The 19,228-nt window shown below is 42.9% G+C and overlaps 1 protein-coding gene across 1 annotated transcript in view; it reads left to right on the top strand.

Moving 5' to 3' along the window:
* The first annotated feature begins 544 nt into the window (after positions 1 to 544).
* The window catches only part of LOC126559425 (gamma-aminobutyric acid receptor-associated protein), a 228,474-nt gene continuing 209,790 nt past the window's right edge, over positions 545 to 19,228 (top strand). The window contains exon 1 of the mRNA XM_050215580.1: positions 545 to 549. The gene's annotated coding sequence lies outside the window, so the exon portion shown is untranslated. The remainder of the gene's footprint in view (positions 550 to 19,228) is intronic.

Raw genomic sequence — 19,228 nt, 5'->3', positions numbered from 1 at the left:
GTTTTTCCAATTATGTCACTAATTAATTAACATCATCTTTCGTGTAGGAATAGCGTCACAATCTTTGCCAGGGGTTGGTCGGATTTGAAACCAATTCTTCGTTACTTTTCCAAACTTACAGCTCTCACCCAGCAATCACAATTGCTTCCTTTTAATGTCATCTAACTGTCGTCACAATAATGAACAGGTGGCGGTTACAGTTTTCCACCATAGCAAGGCTCACAATTAAAGCCTTTCCCAAAATTTAAGCGCTGCAATAACGCGTTCTGCACCTTCCTTCATACACACACACACACAGAACACGACAGGACATAACAGTCAGTACAATTTCCTGTTTCCTATATTCCGCGCATTCTAACAAGATTATACGTTTCGCCGAAGACCACGAGTTGCTGTAGGGCCTGACCCGGTACGAAGCGAGCGATTTTTTCCCACGATTGTTTTAGCTTCACCTTCCGGAAATTGTACGACACGACACGATGATGCTGTAGTAAGTAATACCGTCGACTCTTGTCCCTCTGTCATGTACCACGTACTGTGTGAGGAAAAGCTGGCAGATAATAATTAGATTTGTGTGTGTGTGTGTTTGTCGGGGAGAGTTTGTGTACTTTTTTTTGCCATCATCACTTGCTGGCTCTTCTTTCTGGGAAGCAAAAGCGAACCAGCATAAAAGTACGTTCTAGATTCGTATGACCGTTGGAAACTTTGTGTTGAATTATGCGACAACGTGAACAAACGTGAGCCGATCGATAGAGGATTGCTGCCATGATCTTTGGAATGGACAGACAATTATTTTGCGCAACGATGCGAGTTTAGCTGTACTGTTTGAAGGGCGACACATTCTCGCTTATGAAACTAATAATCGTACAACCGTTAGGATTTCCAGCTGTTATGGAATGCTGTCAATAGTAATGAAAAGAAGGAGCTGAACTTTTGCTTTTAAATGCCATCTTAACCAAATTGTCATAAGATTCTGTTCTTACAGTTTCATTGGGAATTGAAATATATTTTCGTTTAAAAAAATACAATGTAGAGTGTTTTTCATACTTAGCGGAAGTTGAAACGAGTGTGCCCTAGGAGGCTAGTATTTTTGAGTAAAAATTCATTTAAGATGACGATATGAGTACGCGCAATTGTTCGTACGTGTGATAAGATAAAGTATGCCAAATTTTATGAACATTCCATTTATAACCGATTATACACATGAAATTCTAGCAGCTCAAAGAGTCAAATCCTCATACCAGTAATGAGCACTTCCCTGGCCGTCTCCAAACTATTTTTAAAACCCAAAAGAGGATCAATTGGTGAACCAAATTTGCTTATAGCAAATAGCAATGAAACACCTGATATGATATTCTATTCTTTCCCAATTTTCGAAGATTTTATCTAGCTGGCCCTCTTGTCCCTATACTCAAAAAATCCGCACAATTTTTAACATCATTTTTAAAACGGTTATTTTTGTATTTATTTTTTCTGGGACGGATCAAAATGAATTTATAATGAAAATGAGAACAAATTCAACTTTTAAAAATATTTTTCAGTAAGTTCCAGCATAAACTGCTTAACGTGGCACACTTGCCCCAATTTCCTCTGCAAAACAGTGAACTGTTCCTTTACCTATTAATCACCAGACGCCTCAATCGACTCATGAACTACCAGGCGTCTCCATAGGTTTCAGCTAATTTTCAAAAACATACAGCATTCAAAGGCTTTTAGCACACTTTCAAGAGCTATTGGTTATTTTTTCGCATAAAAATAGTAGCTGTTCCATTCTCATACATTCGACACGTTTCTCGTTCTTTAAGTTCTTATCAACCTCTTGCTAATCTCTTTCCACAATACAGCCGCAGTGGTGATGTCAATGACTGTCTTGCCAAGTGTTAAATTTTATTACTAGCTTCTAACGCTCATCTCTTTCTACCACAACCGCACGACACGATAAGCACACCATCACTACAGCTTGCACCTTCCACTGGAATCCTTTCTGAAATTTTCAAAAACTCCATTCCTCATTCCCGTTTTCCTCTCACTCTTCCTCCAAAAGTAACTATTTTATGCAAATTAGAATAGTCACCCACAAACGCAATGTGACGCCTTTCTGTTGAATCTACTCATTACTGTCAGTGCTCTAAGTTTTTGCTCTGGTAATTAAAAAAAAAAAAAGAGACACAGTTGGATAGAATACAGGACCAAGCTTTATTCAGCATTAATTACAGTCCATTGGTAACAGTAGCAGCAGCCAGATTGGATCGTTTGATTAGGTACAGGTCCGCGAGCAGCAGGCCATTGGCTGCTGCTCCACGATGCTCGCTAGCGCATGAACATTAAATGTGCTTGACCGTCACCATCGCAGTGCATCCGCTTCGGTCATTGTCAAAAAAGCCCGGGTGGCCATGCATGTTTATATGCACCCAAGTCGTGGTGTTGCAGTAAAAATAGATGAACGATTTCATCCAGCACCGGGGCTTGTAATGGGAAGGAAAGGAAGCGTGGAAATGGTGGCGACTTTTCCAAAGCCATAACATGAAAGAGGCCGAGTCGTTACGAAATGCACGAACAAGGGTAACACGATCGACTGCACAAGCACACACACACCACCCGCGTGGATCCATCGGAGTGCACAGTGCGGGAGTGTATGTGTCCGCGTACGTACGTGTGCTGCACTCGTTTGGAAAGTAAGGCAACTCTAAACGGCCAGTTTTGGGCCCAGCTCAAATGGGTGAGGGTGAGCGAGAGCTGTGAAATTTGTGTTTGACTTCAACTTATTGCCAAAAGGGGCTATCCGGCAGCAATGGAAGACGGTCGTGGAAGGGAACACAGTCAGCGGCACCAAACATGGTAGCCTTGTGGCTGACCGGTGGGTTTTACGGGTTGTTGAGTTTTAGCGATTCGGTATGTATGTACACTCGAAAACCTCAGAACCCGGAGGCCCGGAGCAGTTACTCTTTTCCGTGTGATTTAGTTGCATCACGACGTATCAAAACTGCTGCTGCTGCTCGCCAGAGCTGCACTTTACCAGCGATGGGTCGTTGTTCTTCTTGAAAAGCCAGCTCGTGTGTGCGTGTGTGAAATCCGAGAAAGCCGACACAAAAGGGTAAGCTATGTGCCGTGGTGAGGTATGTATGTTTCCTCGGAAAACAATATCATACTCCGATTTCCAGCGTGGAGATACCGGTTTCGGTACTCGACACTGACCCCAGCTCGGCAAACCGGCATTTGCACGGATCATCCCGGAACACTAGCTACCGGAAACCGGAAAAACTGCATGAAAATGATGTCACACGAAAAATGGCATGTACACCATCAATTAAAGTGACTGCCAGGTTTTCGGTGAGGAAGTGAGTGTTCGTACGCACCAGCACCAAACGCCGGAGCGGTTGTGATTTGGACAAACGAATTGTTTAAAAAGCAGCCTGAATGTGTCGTATCCAGATCGGTTCGGGGTACGTTTTAGAGGACGAACCCGAAGGACATTATTTATGGGGCTTTAGGTTACACACATACACGCGCACACTGCTGGGACAGGCTCGTATTTAATTTTACTGCAAAGTTGTTCGTATGGCGTTTGTCCAATTCGAGTGAACATGAGCGAAGGTCTTCCTCGTTTTCCCGTCTTCATGATATGGTTGCAACAGGGAAAATTAATCATCAAATATAGTACAGAGCGCTCCGTTCCTGAAGACACTGCATAACTCATCCAAACTATTCCTTTCCTAATAAAAAACATCGGCTTCAAATGATTATTTGGTATTTGCAAAGATGTAAGGCAATTTGCATAACTGTAGGGGTAATTTCATTTGAATTTTCTATCCGAAAGCTCTTGAGCGAATCTACATTTAGTTAATTTATATTTCTGTCCGAATACTTCCTAATAAGTCTAATACTTGCGACAAGAAAATATACGAAAAAGATCATTTAAGTCATCCAAACCCCATTATCGTATTGAATACACGATTATTTCCTATTTACTTTATTCGAGGATCAGATATCCTGAACGTATGCAAACCACTTAACTTAATCTTTTCGTTATTCCGGTAACAATCTTGTTTCCTCTGTTCTTCATCATCCAGGTAACACGCTGTGTTCCAACCCAACCAAGAAAAAAAAAACCACAACCACATCTGTTCTGATTTTGTACGACACGAACCTACCGGCTGTCCGACTATCTGAGAGCAAAAAGAAAAAAAGAAAACCACCTCGTATCCAAAATTCCCAACCGAGAATCCCTGCACCCGCGTACGCTCATAATTTATTCCGTGTAGGCATTTCATAAATTAATATACACCGTTTGTTATCTTTTAATCCGCCCGCACGGTGTATTAGATGAGAAGCTATTCGCAGCCACACGATATTTCGAATTTTCGCCCCTTTTGCCAAAGCGGATCGACCGACTACTACCACTGCGGCCCCACCACCTTCCTGCACAAAACCCCGTGAAACAAGTGGATGAAATATTAATTGAAATTTCTACAATTATGACCAGTGCGTACCTGGTACGTACTGTTTGCGGGAACGTTTGTACCTGCGCGTCGCCTACATCGGCCGCTCGTGCTCGTGGGATGCAAAACTCACCACTAACGCTAAGCTAACATTAATCAACCACTGAGCACGAGCGCGAGAGATATTAACCATCAGAACGCCAGCACGCCAGCTGAGATTAGAGTGGAGGTCCGATTTAATCTTATCGATATCTAGCAGCTCATTTACAGCAGAACCGATGCAACAACACACATTGTTTTGTTGCGGGAAAATCCGGTACCAGTAAGCTGTTTAAACACAAACAGCCGCTACCGGACAGGTGGCGAAATACTTGCCGGCGTGTGCGTTTGTTTTAACAACCGGAAGCCACTCATGTTTGGGTGTTGAAAATCAACAACTCGTGTGTGATGATTGGCAATTCGCAACAAACGCCCCAACTTACAGCACCCAACTGGGGTTTGTAGTTGTTTTTTTGTCCCAATCGCTACAGTTCCATGGGCGTACAGTGCTGTTGAAATTTGATACTCGAAAGAGCTGGTGGTGAATGTTCACACTTGCCCAGCATTCACACGAACCTGCCAGATACGCGTCGAGGTCAGTGTACACATCTTCCCAAACCAATACTTTACAATGGCCTAATTAGTTGCGAAACATGTTTATTCTGTGGGCAGCTCCGAGAGAACCGAACCGTGGTGAGTATGCACCCGGCACAATGGTCCGTACATGCTGGGTCTAATTACTTTTGCAGGCAAACCTTCTCGTCCATCCGTCTTCGACATAACCATGCCATAGGACCATCTGAAAGGCGACCCTTCGCTGACGACTCTCTGTACCCAATATCGATGGTTTTGTCGGCAGAAAGGGAAGAAAGTTTCCCGTGAGTCAATCAGCACCAGAAGCAATAGTAACCTGGTGGGTAAACTTTGGCTGACATGGGTAAAGTTGAACGTACCGACCGGAGTAGAAACTGTCGTCCACAGCGAAGATAGCGTATGTGTGCGTATGTGTGTATGTGGGCGAGTTTGGTTGAGGCAACCGTTTTGGGAGTTTATTGGAAAAATGCTTATCCTTATCGGGGGGGGACGCACAACTATTGTCACATGGTTCTGTCAGAACCATGACACAAAATGCCGCGAACGAACGGTGGACCAGTGGCACGCTTACCGCGGTGATTCTGTTATGATGATAGTGATGGTTATTATTATTATTGCGTTGTGAAAGTTTCCAAATAAACTTCAATCAACTGGAAGCGGGAAAAGTGGGCATCGGTTTTATTGCTCGCTTCGCAAAAAGAAACTTCAATTTAAGTTGAATTTGATTGCAATCGCCGGGTGTACATTCATGCTGTTTTCAAGTAATGCAATGTGTTGACTGTTTGTTCGTGTTGAGCGTATATTACTCGTTAAGTAGTTAAAAGAAGCATTTGTTAACTTGGAAATAGATCCCCATAAAGAAAGATCGCTTTCCTGTAAATAAAGCAAATAATTCCGGACTTTTTGGCTAGTGTATTGCATACTTTCAGGTAATGGTATTTTACAATGTATAACAACCAGCTTTTCGTTCGTAAATTACCAAACCCAGATAATGAGGTTCATCGTACAAGAATCATATAAGGGTTGTCGTAAATATTTAAAAAAAAGTGGAATTTTTTACATGCTTAAAGGCCCTGAGGATGGTGAATTTTATGCAAACACCGATGACGATGATGACAATAGTAACTGTAACATAATTGATAAAGTATTTGAAAATACCTGTAAAAAAAATATTAAGAATTTTTATGTTAATTTTGTACTGAAATTGCTCAAATTTTATAAAAAATAAGAATTTTAATTAGAGCCATGAAGGATTGTAAAATTCGAAGGCGCATTGTTCAGGGGAATCGTGCCTACTACGGACTCCACAAACTCCTGCGATCCAGAAGACTTCAACAACATACGAAATGTACGATATAACGCACCTTGATTCGTCCTATACGGGTACGAGTCTTGGACTATGCTGACAGAGGACGCCAATGCACTCGCCATTTTCGAACGGCGTCTGCTAAGGACTATCTTTGGTGGTGTGTGCGAACAGGGCGTTTGGCGAAGGATAATTACGTACGAGCTAGCTAAACTGTTTGACGGTGAAAACGATGGTTGGGGAACGGGATTAGGATGCCGAGCTCATGGCCCACCAGGAAAATATTCGTCAGCGACCCGTTCGGCACGAGGCGTAGAGGTGGACAGCGAGCTCGTTTGCTGGATCAATTGGGACCAAACCTGTCGGACATCCGATGCAGCTGTGGATGGAGGACTGCAGCTCCAGACCGAGTTTCCTGGAAACTGATTGGCCTGGGTAGGCCAAGAAGAAGACTTATAATTCATAATTCTAAATGGTGGTTGAAGTACGCCAAATCTTCATTCGAAAGTATTGAATTGTAAAAATCTGCAGTTATTCTGAAACTGTACAACACCTGACCGTATGCAATTGAAACTAAAATTCACACGATGGAAATAAGTTCATCATCACTTTTGCTAGTGATGATAAGTAATTCGACTAAATGATTTGTATAATCCTTATGTTGATCAACATCTCTTGCCCAATTACTTTTCAAGTGTGTACATTTCTTTGTGCTGCTAATTGATTATTGATTTATGTTCAGTGTTCACAGCTTGCATTCTTGATTACATCGGCTCCAAAAGCGGAAAAAAGCAAATGGAGCATGTTTTGCAATCCTTCAGTAACACTCAACATTTTATTCACAGCTGTATAGCCGGAATTCCGGTTACCAATATTTTCCAACCCATTGCCTCACAAACGATTATAAAGCATTTTGTGTATCCCCAGCAGTAGCAGCAGCACCAAGAAAAGGCTAGAAATGTTAGGCCACATGGAATCCTTTCGTGCATCGTGCTCTCTGTGCTGTGTATTATTTCTTACTCAATATCAGCATTTTGGGCGAACAACCTTCACCGAACAAAGCCTCATCTAAACAACAACGATCGAAAAAAACCCACCCGTTCGTCTACTTGTCCCTCCCAAAGTACGTGACAAACTCTCTGAAGCATTTCTCGGTCTGGTTTTTTTTTGTTTTCCCACTCGGTACCTCAACCAAACATGGCAAGGAAAAATATTTTGCGTTTGCAAGGGAAAATTTGTCACGTAACAGTCGTTCCACTGTTTCAGAAACAACCAAGCCATTGAGCGGCTCAATTCGTGGCTTTTTCGTTGGCATTAGTGTGCCAATGGATGTGCGGTTTTTGTTTTTACGGTGGGAAGGTAAAGCAGGAAGTGATGGAGAGCGGTGGCGTCCACAATTTCCACGGTGGAGTGCACATCGGTCGGAAAATTTCTGGCACGTCGATGGGTGATATATTCATCCCGTTTTGCCAATCATTTCAAATGTCTGTGAATTTATCCGAGAAACACCCTGACACTTGAGACGTTCTTTGTGTTGGGAGGAATTTCTATTAGCTCGATTCACCGTGTTAGAACCTCCAGTAAAAACCGAATTATTAGTAGTTCTGCTACTGAAAGTGCATTTTACACGTACTGGTGGTGTAGTTGATGTGGTTAGCAGTTCAGGCGGAATGCAGTTGACATATTAAAACTATTTCCCAACCAAACCCCTTTTCTTCAAACCTTTCGCCAACGTACTTCTAAATAACTTCTCGAACCGTCTCAATCCTAGCCGATTTGCAACTTGAATTTCCCAACACTCTTTCACCCGGATGCAAATCAAATCTGAACACGATTCCATTTAATCCTTCTCGCCGTATTTTTTTCCCCATTCTGTATACTACAATCAGCAAACGCCATTCAGCTTGGTATGGTCAAATTTAATTTATTTATTTATCTGAACCAACCTTTCGGAATGGCAATCGAACGTGGAAGTGGCCCTGGGCCGGCTTTAAAAAGCAATTTGACAGCCACAACCCAACCCAACCCACGCTGCCCAAACTGACCGGGGCATTTTATTCAACCACTGAAAATCGTTTCCCACCACCATATCGGCTGTACTGCACCGAGCTGTACGTACAGTTCGATCGACTTACCGATTACCTTATTCTAATCCGCTTTACAGCTATGATTTCGAATGCAACTTAACAGCACGTGAATGGGGTGAGTGGGAGATGGTGGTAATGGTGGTGCTAAAAGCAATCTTTCTACGTACACCAGCCAGACCCTTTTCTCGACCGACTTACTAGCCTGCGGTGCACGGTGCCGCAGAGGGAAGGGGAGGGGGCCATAATGGGCGTGCTAAGTAGAGGGTGATTTGCACTGCACAAACGTCCGGTTTCTTTTCATGGGAAACTGATTGCATTTCGCACAAGGTTCGCACCGCACCTGGAGAATTTCTGTGCCAGCTTCGTCACCACTTCGCAAGAAATGGGAGATTAAACCCTCGTGCCGGTGAGGAAAAGGATTTTTCGCCTGTCCTGGCACTCCGTCGAACTTTAAATAATTTGATCCACTTTTTTCACACCTGCTTAAGCTATTGATACAAAAAAGTAAGTATTGGAATGCATTTCGATCAGCAATGAATGAAATGAAAATAAATTACATCCTTCATAATCGTTAGCGAATATCTTGCTAGTGAGTCGAACTTTGGAAATATTTATAAAAAAGGTTTCAGACTGTTGTTAAAGTACATCGTCTCACTTACATACAAGGTGCTACAACTGCTTCACGGTTTTGGCCTATTGCAGAAGTCCTGGATGGCGGAAGTATCGGTCCAAGCCATAGCAAGTCCTCCTCTGTCAATGAGGACTTGCTCAAAAGACTGTACAGGCTGATTAGTACAGTGTCATGCCCAAAACCAGCTCTCCAGTTGATGATGCTATCACTGTACAGCTCGTAGAGTTTGTAATTTCTTATGACCTAGACGGGCTTCTAAGATCACGCTGGCCAAGGAATAGCTTACACTTATTGATACCACGTAATTGTATAGACAAACCTCACTATGGAGAAAGGCCCAAATGGGATTTCAACCTTGCCTGTGTGACGTCCGGCGTCGCTGGCGCCTCTACCCATGGACTGCTCTAGAGCTCGCCCTGGAGAAGAGGAATCAGACGAATGAGCCTGGTATGAACAGAGTGTATATCTCAGAGGCTTAGGCTCTTCAGTCACGTCAGATATTTTGTGTGGAGAGGTTCACCATCCGTGGCCGGCCGGATCCATGCGCGTATATCAAGACTTATGTTGTGTAAGAAGCTGACTTAGACAAAATATCGATCGTTAATTTCCAAAAGGAGGTTTTGTGTAACTTGTCAAATAAACTGGAAAGCCTATAGTAAATAGATGTTCTTCAAACAAATTATGTGGCTCAGCTTATAGTCTATGGATTGATTTATGAAAGATCATCCTTCGAGTCTCTTATGGCCCTCTCTAGCGCAGGATGCAGAGAAGAAACTTGTCGCTCTGGCACAGGTCCGTGATGGTAGCGAAGGGTCCACCTTGACTTGACGTGCAGTGTTGCTCGACTAGTCATTCTTACATGCCTGGAAAGTTTGAACTGCCATGTTCTCCAACATTCTACCAGGGAGAAGATCCAAGTACGAAAGTAAGAAGAAAGGTCAACAATATATCTTCTTACTTAAAAAATTCATATTATTTTCATTCAATGAACAAGATAACATAAAATGAAATAGGAAATTTAGAAAAGTCTCCGATTCAATCAGCTCAACAGACCATAAAAATACTCTCGTCCAATCAGAAGGGAAAAAGTTATCGTCAATAAGGTTTAGTACGCAAACTTACAGCCCAAAATGCAAACAAACGGGTGGCAAGTCAAATTCTTGCCACCTTTAAAGCATCACTCAACCGGAATCAAAAAAACGATGTAAAATGATTTTCACGATTATGGTTGGCTTCATTACGAAAATGAAAATGCCTAAACGCCAGCCTACCTACGCATTACGACTAGACGACTAGCGGTTTTCCTTTTGTCTCAACAGCACACTCCAAAACACACGCAAACTTTCCCATCAACATTAGTCGAAACATTTGCTTTAATGCTGATAATCCGAAAATCATCCTCTGTCTCTGTGCGTCTTTCATTTGACAATTTCCGCCCGGTGTCTGATTAATCCCTTTTTAATTACCTTTCTACCGTACAACGCCCGGTACATCTTTACAAAACGTTCCGCTATGTTTTGTCTCGAGCTTGTTAGCATTTACAATTTAAATTAATTGAACCGATCATTACTCAACCGGCCCGACGGTCGGCATCTTTCCGCTTTCTTTCGCTTTGATCCGCACGGAAGCGGGGCAAGTTTTTGGTCTTAGCGCAATTTTAAAAAAATATATTCCGAAATTATGATAAGCTTTGCTTACCTCTCTGTCAAGTTGCTCGTATTGTTTGTCTTTGGAATTAAGTCAAACTATTTTAATTACTTTTAAACCACCCTTATCTATCCCGTTCTGTTGTTGTTGTTTGTTTGCATAGTTTCAGGCGCTTAGTAGCGTCCGGAGCAAGTCGAGCTGCAAAACGCAAAACGTTAATTAGTATCATTAGTAGCTAGTATTTCAGGTTCAGGTCAGCAGGAAATGAACCTGTCATTAGAGGGCGGAACCAGTTCACAAGGCAAGATGGATGGGTAAACGTGATGGGTCGACAATTGCTAACTCGGGTTTTCCCCGGTTTGCCGCACGCGATGCTGCTGACTGAGCGGATTTAATCGATACAAAGTAACTTCTTTAGCTGAAGTTGCGGGAAACTGTAGTTGGGAAATAAATTATCTTTCTGTCTGCTTCTCACTATCTGCAGTATTCGATTCCTGCGAACTATTCCATTCCGTTTCGGGTTCTGTATCGAAAACATCAATCGTGCGCTTGAACGGTATTTTAAGCAAGTTAAATTAGTATGTTTATGTCAACGGGACGAAGTTTTGCCAATGGAAGACTAACCTCAAAAGAAGCTCCAATAACAAAAAAAAACACACACATCAGATTCGAATCGTGCCTCATCTTTTCCCTCTTTCCATCGGTATTCGGTGTAAACTTGCCATCTCTACCTACTCACATTTGTTGCCACACACTTCCACGTCGCCAAGGTCAATCCCGATATGTGGACAGGCGCTCGGGGAGCGAAAACTTTTTCGAACGCTTCCCAAACACTGATACGAGTCATACGAGACGATATATCTATAAAATGGATAACATTTTCCCAACGCGCAAAGCTGAGTGAACGATTGAATCCCGGAAGCAGATCGTCAAGGAATCCAATTACGAACGATCCATCCGAAACACATCAAAAAGTTTGATGTCACTGCGCGCTTGTTTTCGTATCGTGCTGTTCCCGTGAAGCTGATGCATATGCACCTCATTACATACAACTTTATCGACTAGCAGATGGACTGTTTACTTTCCTGTCGATCTTTTGGCCAAGGTTTTGATGACTACAACATTTTAAACGGAAATGAGCTGAGCTGCTTTGCTTTATGGAGCGTTTCTGTTGAGAGATCTTTCATTTTTAGCACCAAATCACAAGAAATGAAATAAATTCATACTGAAGACATGCACGAGGTTCATGTTGCGTTTGAAATGATTCATGGAAGCATTCTTTCATACTATTGGGCGGAATTTGTGGTTCCAAGTAAGTACTGATTGTCACATTTGCAAGCCAACGATTTGTTCTATGAATTTTAATCAATTTTTTATTCAAGCATTCTCACCGCCATTTTAACACTTTTCTCTTCAAAATTCTTGAATAATTTGTAAATATGTTCCTACCAATTTGTTTACAAGATAATGTTGAACATTCATACGTAAATATAAGCTTGTTGTAGATCGATTAACTGGTTGATTGTCCTGAAGTAAAAATCACAAAGAAAAATTAAGTGTACTTGGGATCTAGGAGTGGCCCAGAGGAGAAAATGAAAAGTCGTCTTATCTCCCAACGGAAATAATCTCGCATGACGAAAATTTATACGCATACAATTCCTACTTACTAATACAAACAGATCAAAGGCAAACTTCTCGCCTAAAATTATACCATTGAAATAGCAAAAAAAAATGCTGAATAACTACGCAATAGCAAGTGTTTCAATTACTCGTTCAATCTATCTTTGCCCTAATCCTCAAGTGACTCTTCCGGAAATGAAACGATTCGAAACCTCATTCGCTTCCATCTACAGATCACATTTACACCTCTGAAACAGAGCCGCTGTTGATATGTTCTACCGATAGGGCTTTTTAGGTAGCTACAAACAACCAGAAAAAAGGTACCAAATTCCCAGTATCAACCCTACGAACATCATACACACTTGCTACTAATTAGGCAAAGACTCACATTCGTTATAGCCTTCGGGCCACTCGGATAAGTTGATAAGCCATTTGGTCGTGCCTGCTGCTGCCGCTGCTGCTGCTGAAAAATCAGATCTCAAACTGGCAACGTACAGCAAAACGATTCGTTCGATTGAATCGTTCGTCCAGTTTGCCGTAAGGGATCATTTGACATTGCTACGGTTCGTACCGGGGAAACTTACTGCATGCCTGGTCCCTTGCTACAGCACCAGACGCCGTTTCACTTGTCAATGTACTACAAGTAAATGATTTATTGCACCGATCAGCGCTTCTTGTTGTGTGGCACCGTCCGGCCGGAAGATGATCTCGGTGCTCTCATTTCTACCCGCTCTACGAAGTCCTCCAACAACGGGTGGAACCCGGACGTTCACCGGGGGTTTTGAAAAAGTAATCAAAGTGAAGTTGTAACTGTCATGAAAATCTAATCACAACATACGCTTCACAACTTCACAACGGATCGATCGTTCGTTGCTTGGGTTACACTGGAACGGGTTACAATTAGAAGCTAGAACAAGGTATTGTCTCGGGGCCCTCTTTTCGGTTCTAATGGTATCCGTTTCGCTAGTATTGAATGTTTCGTACTTGTTACGGTATGCAAGAGGCGCACGTATCGGAATCGGAATGATAAATGAAGTTGAGAGTAAGTAATTATTCAAATATAGCATTGCTCGGTCGGGCCAATCTTGCTCTGCGCCCCACACACCAACAAACAGAACGTTTCCTCTGCAATGAAAATTTTCATTCAAGCATTTATCAAATTGATCCTAGCATAGAGACAAAACAAAAACGGACTACACGAAAGGTCACTCCAACAATTAAACCCACGCAGTGCTCGATGAATAGAACAATAACTGATGAAATCGCCGCGTTTTTTTTTTCTCAATCGCCCAAAAAACGGCAAAAAGGGAAAATTTTGGAGGAAGGAACGAATCCATACCGAAAACACAAACAATGCCATCCATGCGGTGGAAGTTGTTTTAAGGGTGCATCCTTCTTTTTGTGCCGCCCTGGTGCGTACCAGCACTACCCAGTACGACTCCATTTTTACGGTTCGGTATGATGAACCATATACCTGCAGCAACTATAGTACGTATTGATTTCGCTCGTTTGCTTTTTGTTCGCTTCGATAAAGCAAATTTATAATCTGCTGCTCGTACCAAACGCACGCTTAAAAGGATCGTTTTACAGTTTTTTTCTTTCTTTTTTGCTTTTGGAAAATACGTAAAAGCCACAAAAAGCGAAACGCTGGCTCAATCAAGCGCGAGCAAGTAATGCTGCACGCAACCAGTATCGTGGATGAACCGTCACACGTGAAACCAATCCGAAATTGGCTTTTCCATAACGAATATACTTACATTTCCGTGCCGACTTAGTACCTTTTGGAGGTGGTGATGCTGTTGGTGGGTAGGCCGTGGAGTTGATTATGTCACCACAGACCTCAATTCCCCCGGTTGATTTTCTTCTCCCATGATGCCACCTCGACACACACCCACACACACACACGCACACGGTGTCGGCTGCCGGAGTTAATTGACTCCATCATCTCACGTTCTGCATACGTAATCGCAAAGCACGCGTAAACTGCTTGTGAATTATTATTCCACGCATTCTTACACCACCCGGAGCGGCCGTGCGAATGTGTCTGTAAGCCGCCTACTTGGACGCTCCGTTTCCGAAATTTCGCATATGCTTGCACCGGAGGTACTGCTGTTGCATTACCAATTTTTTTGTTGTTGCTGTAGTTTTCTCGTTTGTTTCGATCGTTCTCTGGGGAAATTGAAGTTTATGACGAATATGGAACACAAATAAAATCAATCAAACACGTGGGTGGAATAGGTGGATGTGCAAGGAATCAATTTACTGTGTATCGGATCAACACTCTACGTTCGAGAAGCGGGCAGTATTGTAATGTAAACGGAATTTGAAATGTTTCTTTTACTGCTGTGGGAGGAAAAAAATTTGTGTGGTTTTTGATTATTTAAAGAATAATAAATTTAAGGTGATTTTTTCTTTTCAATTCAAGCCTTCCTAACGTAAATCCTTTCAACAGCACGATATTGTCATTGCATATCTTAAGGCGATTTAATAATTTTTTCTTGCATATCTTTAGGCGATTTCATTATATTTTTCCTACACGACTCCTGGTCTATAGTAAATGACCCAAAAAGCGCTTTGTGGATGAGATAATCTAACGTTTGCCCTAGAAAATAATGAAAATAATAATACTAACAATTCTTTAGTTTGTAGACACTCACGGCAACATCGACTAAGGAATTCCATCCGGACCGTCAACTCTTATGTAAGACTGACTTCGGGCAAAATTAGGCAAAGAAGTCTGAAATGGCCGGCGGAGAGCTCACGACGTTATATGCTAAAGAAGGAGATATTTAGATCATTGACAAGGGTACGGTATCAATCCCAACGGCAAGACAGACTATCACCTGCAACCATGGGTGCTGTAAGTTAAGGATGTTTCTAACGATAAGCCAAGACCTTTAGAGGCTGTGAGAAGAGGGCTATGCCTACATGACTCTAGATTTGGGTTCTTAGTGTAGTCTGAAGGTTGCTGATTCTCCGTAGATTTCTTAGTAAAGTGCGTCTGATGAGTAGGTCTCTCGAGAGTCCTAGACTTAGACAGTCAATATGGAAACTTAGGAAAGTATCAAAATTATTCACATATGAAATACCAACACTTGAATGTACGGTACATGAAGCCAGTTAGTATTAGTCTGTCGTATGCTATGGATTTTTCAATCCAAACCACAACTTTGCTCACTTTGAATTCACTCAATTGCATACACTCAGGCGCTTAAGATCTTTAAGTACGTTTAAGAGCGTTTTTACATTCACGATCAAGATGTTTCTTTACACGGCTATTAAACCACACCCAACAAACCACACGAAATGCATTTAGTTATACAATTCGTACAAAAATACCACATTATTAAACCATCCTTTAGTATTTTTGTTATGTATTTTTTACATACAAATAAACGTTTCTCTTTTTTCGTCCAATAGAGCCACCCAATATTGTCAATGTTTGTCACTTTAATTAAAATATCCTCTCTACATCGACACACAGCCATTTCGTTTTTCGTGATGGTGTCGCAACAAAACAACCACTTCGCGCTGTAACACAGACCATTACTTAGCGTGACTTGTATTCTTCGCTTGAACGAATTCGACTTAATCTCGACTACGACTCGAGCGTGCCCACAATCTACCATTCATGTTCGAGCGACCGAAAACCGTACACAACGACAACAATACAAAACTGTTCTCGCATCCTGCCTTTTTTTCCGTGTAATTATTTGAAACTCTATTCATTCCCATTCATTGGCTGAGCGTGAAAGTTCCGTGAAAAGCGTCTGTCGCCGATCAAAACTTTCGGCTTTATTCAGTACACACATCGGATTGTGGTGGCAGGGTGTGGAAAATGGTGCGCGAGGGTGAGAAAACGGCCAGTAGCCAAACACTAATAAATGGACAGTGAATCTGGTAGAATTTGTCCAGTGGAGTGTGTAATTGAATTTAATTGAAAACGATTGTTAAAAGCATCCTGATCCGGGGTTCTGTTCGGGTGAAAGAAGCGGGAAAAAAATCATTCCCACAACAAACGTACACATAATAGGCGCGATGGTATGAAGAAGTTTGCGCCGAACACTGCTAGAACGATGTGGCTGACCCGAAATCGGTGGCTCAGATTCGCTCACCCCAATCCGGGTGCTTCATCCCAAATACGCTAATTGACTGTGGGCTAGCGGAGGACGAGTTCAATTCTTCGCTCCGGTGGTCCAGTCAGTCGGCACATCAAAAAGCTAGCAGATTTTTTGGGGCTAGGAAATGGCAAAAATTAATACCCTTTGGTTTGTATGGCATTCACCCCAGCCAAATAAATGTGGCTGTATGAGCGTAAAGTCAATTTCCGCACTATTCACTCACGATCCCGGTATGTGGTAAACTTTGTTCCAACGGTTCGTCTTTTAATGAAACGCAAATAGCACAGCAACAGGTGTAGCCGAAAGTCCTGTGGGTTTGTTTTTTCAATGTGTTTGTGTGTATGTGTGTATGTACGTGTGTCCCTACCGCCCTGTTAACGCCGTTAACGAAGGCGAACCTGTTGTCTTGAACACTTAGTGTACGTGTGTGATACTACTACTTGTTAGACGTGTTGCTATCAGTCTGTCGAACCGAGTTGCTCCGGCACATCAAATGTCACTAGGAACAGCCCGGCTCGATGTCAGTGCCGGCTGATTTTCTGCTCCGTCGGTCCGCCCTGCAGTCCTCCCGCAGTTTCCCAATTGCGCCCGTGTACCCTTCCAACGCTGACAAGGGTAAGATGAACATAATTAATTACATCTGGTGGCTTTTGTGTGGAGTACCCACCGCAAGAGAGACACCTCGTGTGGCGTGAGTCTTGATGGTAGCGTCTTGGCATCGCTTCTAGGTACGGCAGCACACACAAACCCTCCCCCAATCAGGGAGGAGTTTGACTGGGCATGGGGAATTGGAACTGCATTATCAATTAAATTGCAATTACTCGAGGCCAAACATCAGTCGATTCCTGACGTACAACGTTTACAGTTGGGGGCATCATTTGTCATGAACTAAAACCCTCCTATCGACCTACCTTCCCACAACCTTCGGTATGTTTTTGCCTTGTTCCAATGAATTGTTGCGTGTGATAAGGGACACAACGCCGGACCCACACACACACACACACACACATGGGAACCTTTTGAACGGATTCGGAACAGATTCGGCGATGACAGGCTTACAACGCAAGGTTCCGTCAGAATCAAAATGGCACCGTGATGTCTTTCAATTAGTCACAGATCGGCACCTACGTAACCCGCAATGGTTGCAAATGTTATGCTTAATAGCTTTACAAATATCCGGCGATCTCTCACAATTGCTGTCCAACATTCCCGAACCATCCACCAGGACTACATTCTGCTCTAATTCTTCGCCGGGGAGACAAAATTCCCGGAAGACCTTCACAAAACCACTAGATGCGATGGCAAGTGCAAAAGGCAACGACAGCTTACATTGGTTACATTGTACGCTCGTTCTTCTTTTCATATCCGGCCGGCAAGCAAGGCTTCTCCGGGCATCTCCGGGTAGCGCTCGCAAAGTTTGCAACTAATTTATGCGAACGTTCCGCGCGTTCGTGTCGTACGCCGTGCGAGTCTTCGGAGCCGTGTCTCCTGCCGCTCAACCATGTCCTCGCGCAAGGAAGTTATACTGCAAAAACGGCGGCGGCGAATAACGACGAGTAGCAGAATGAAATTGTGTCACTCGTGCGCATTACAAAACCTTCCAGCGTGGTAGTTCTCGAGCGCCACTTACGGCGTGCGGGCTTCTTTCAAGTGGCACATAGTGGCGTCATTGTACGCCGACATGCCATCAGTCGATTGCGAATAGGATATCTATTCTATAAGCTGCTAGTAGTGAAGATGTAATGAGGAGACATCAGAGACATGAGAATGATTAAAATTTGGCATACAAAGAAGGGAACAGACAAATGAAGAGAAAAAAGGCACGACCCTCTCAAGTTCCGGAAAACATTTCATTCATTACAGTGCTTAATTCATTCAGCAATGCATTGTAATGAAATCATTTCTCTATCATGCACCGGCAACGCTCACCGAACGTGGATACAATTGTTGACATAGCTGAAAGTTGTGGTACACTTTCTATTATCATCCCTATTAACTGGGCTGAGCTAGCGATAGCAAAAACCCATGTCGACCATACTACTACCACATCGACAGCCGCTACAAGAGCTTGTTTGTTCTACCGAACTTTTCCACGCATTATCACCGTCACACCACGCACCACGCGACCCTGCCGTCTCCATAGTAGCTACCGATGCTTACGGGAATTCAGAAAGATGGATGGCTACCTATCAAATAACTTATCCCACCGTACAAGGCCTGATACAAGTAGCAGTCATTTGTATTCCTCCGCCGTATTGGTTATGTTGCTGTTTTGTTTACTCCCGGAAACAGAACGGGTGCTCCGCATCAGTCAGCCACGAGACTCGGTCAACAACTGTTTCGAGAAGCTGACGGAAAGGCTTGCTCCAGAAAAGGCAGAGCCTTAGCTTTTGATGATAGTGACTAATATTGGCAACCCCTGTTTGACATGATCAGGGCTTATCCAGTTGTATGCACACAGTTTAGGGAAGGATGGGCACACCATCTTACGGCATCCTGCCGTTAGTAGTATGCTGACTGCTCTCTACACGCACTTGGATAATCTCGCATTCGCATCATCCACGCCGGTGTATGTTGCTTGTCAAGTTGTTATCTTTAAGGGCTGGATTTAGTGATTTAACGCGTCACGTGTTGTGTGATGAAAAACTTTTAATTCATAGTTAATCCGAATCTTGGAGGTTTTTGTGATGCAGGTGTTAATGAAATGTATTACAATACGATACATTCTGGAGATTTCGTTTTTG

Source organism: Anopheles maculipalpis, chromosome 2RL, assembly GCF_943734695.1.
Source record: "Anopheles maculipalpis chromosome 2RL, idAnoMacuDA_375_x, whole genome shotgun sequence".
NCBI classification, from domain to species: domain Eukaryota; kingdom Metazoa; phylum Arthropoda; class Insecta; order Diptera; family Culicidae; genus Anopheles; species Anopheles maculipalpis.
This window is presented reverse-complemented; position numbering and strand designations above follow the sequence as displayed.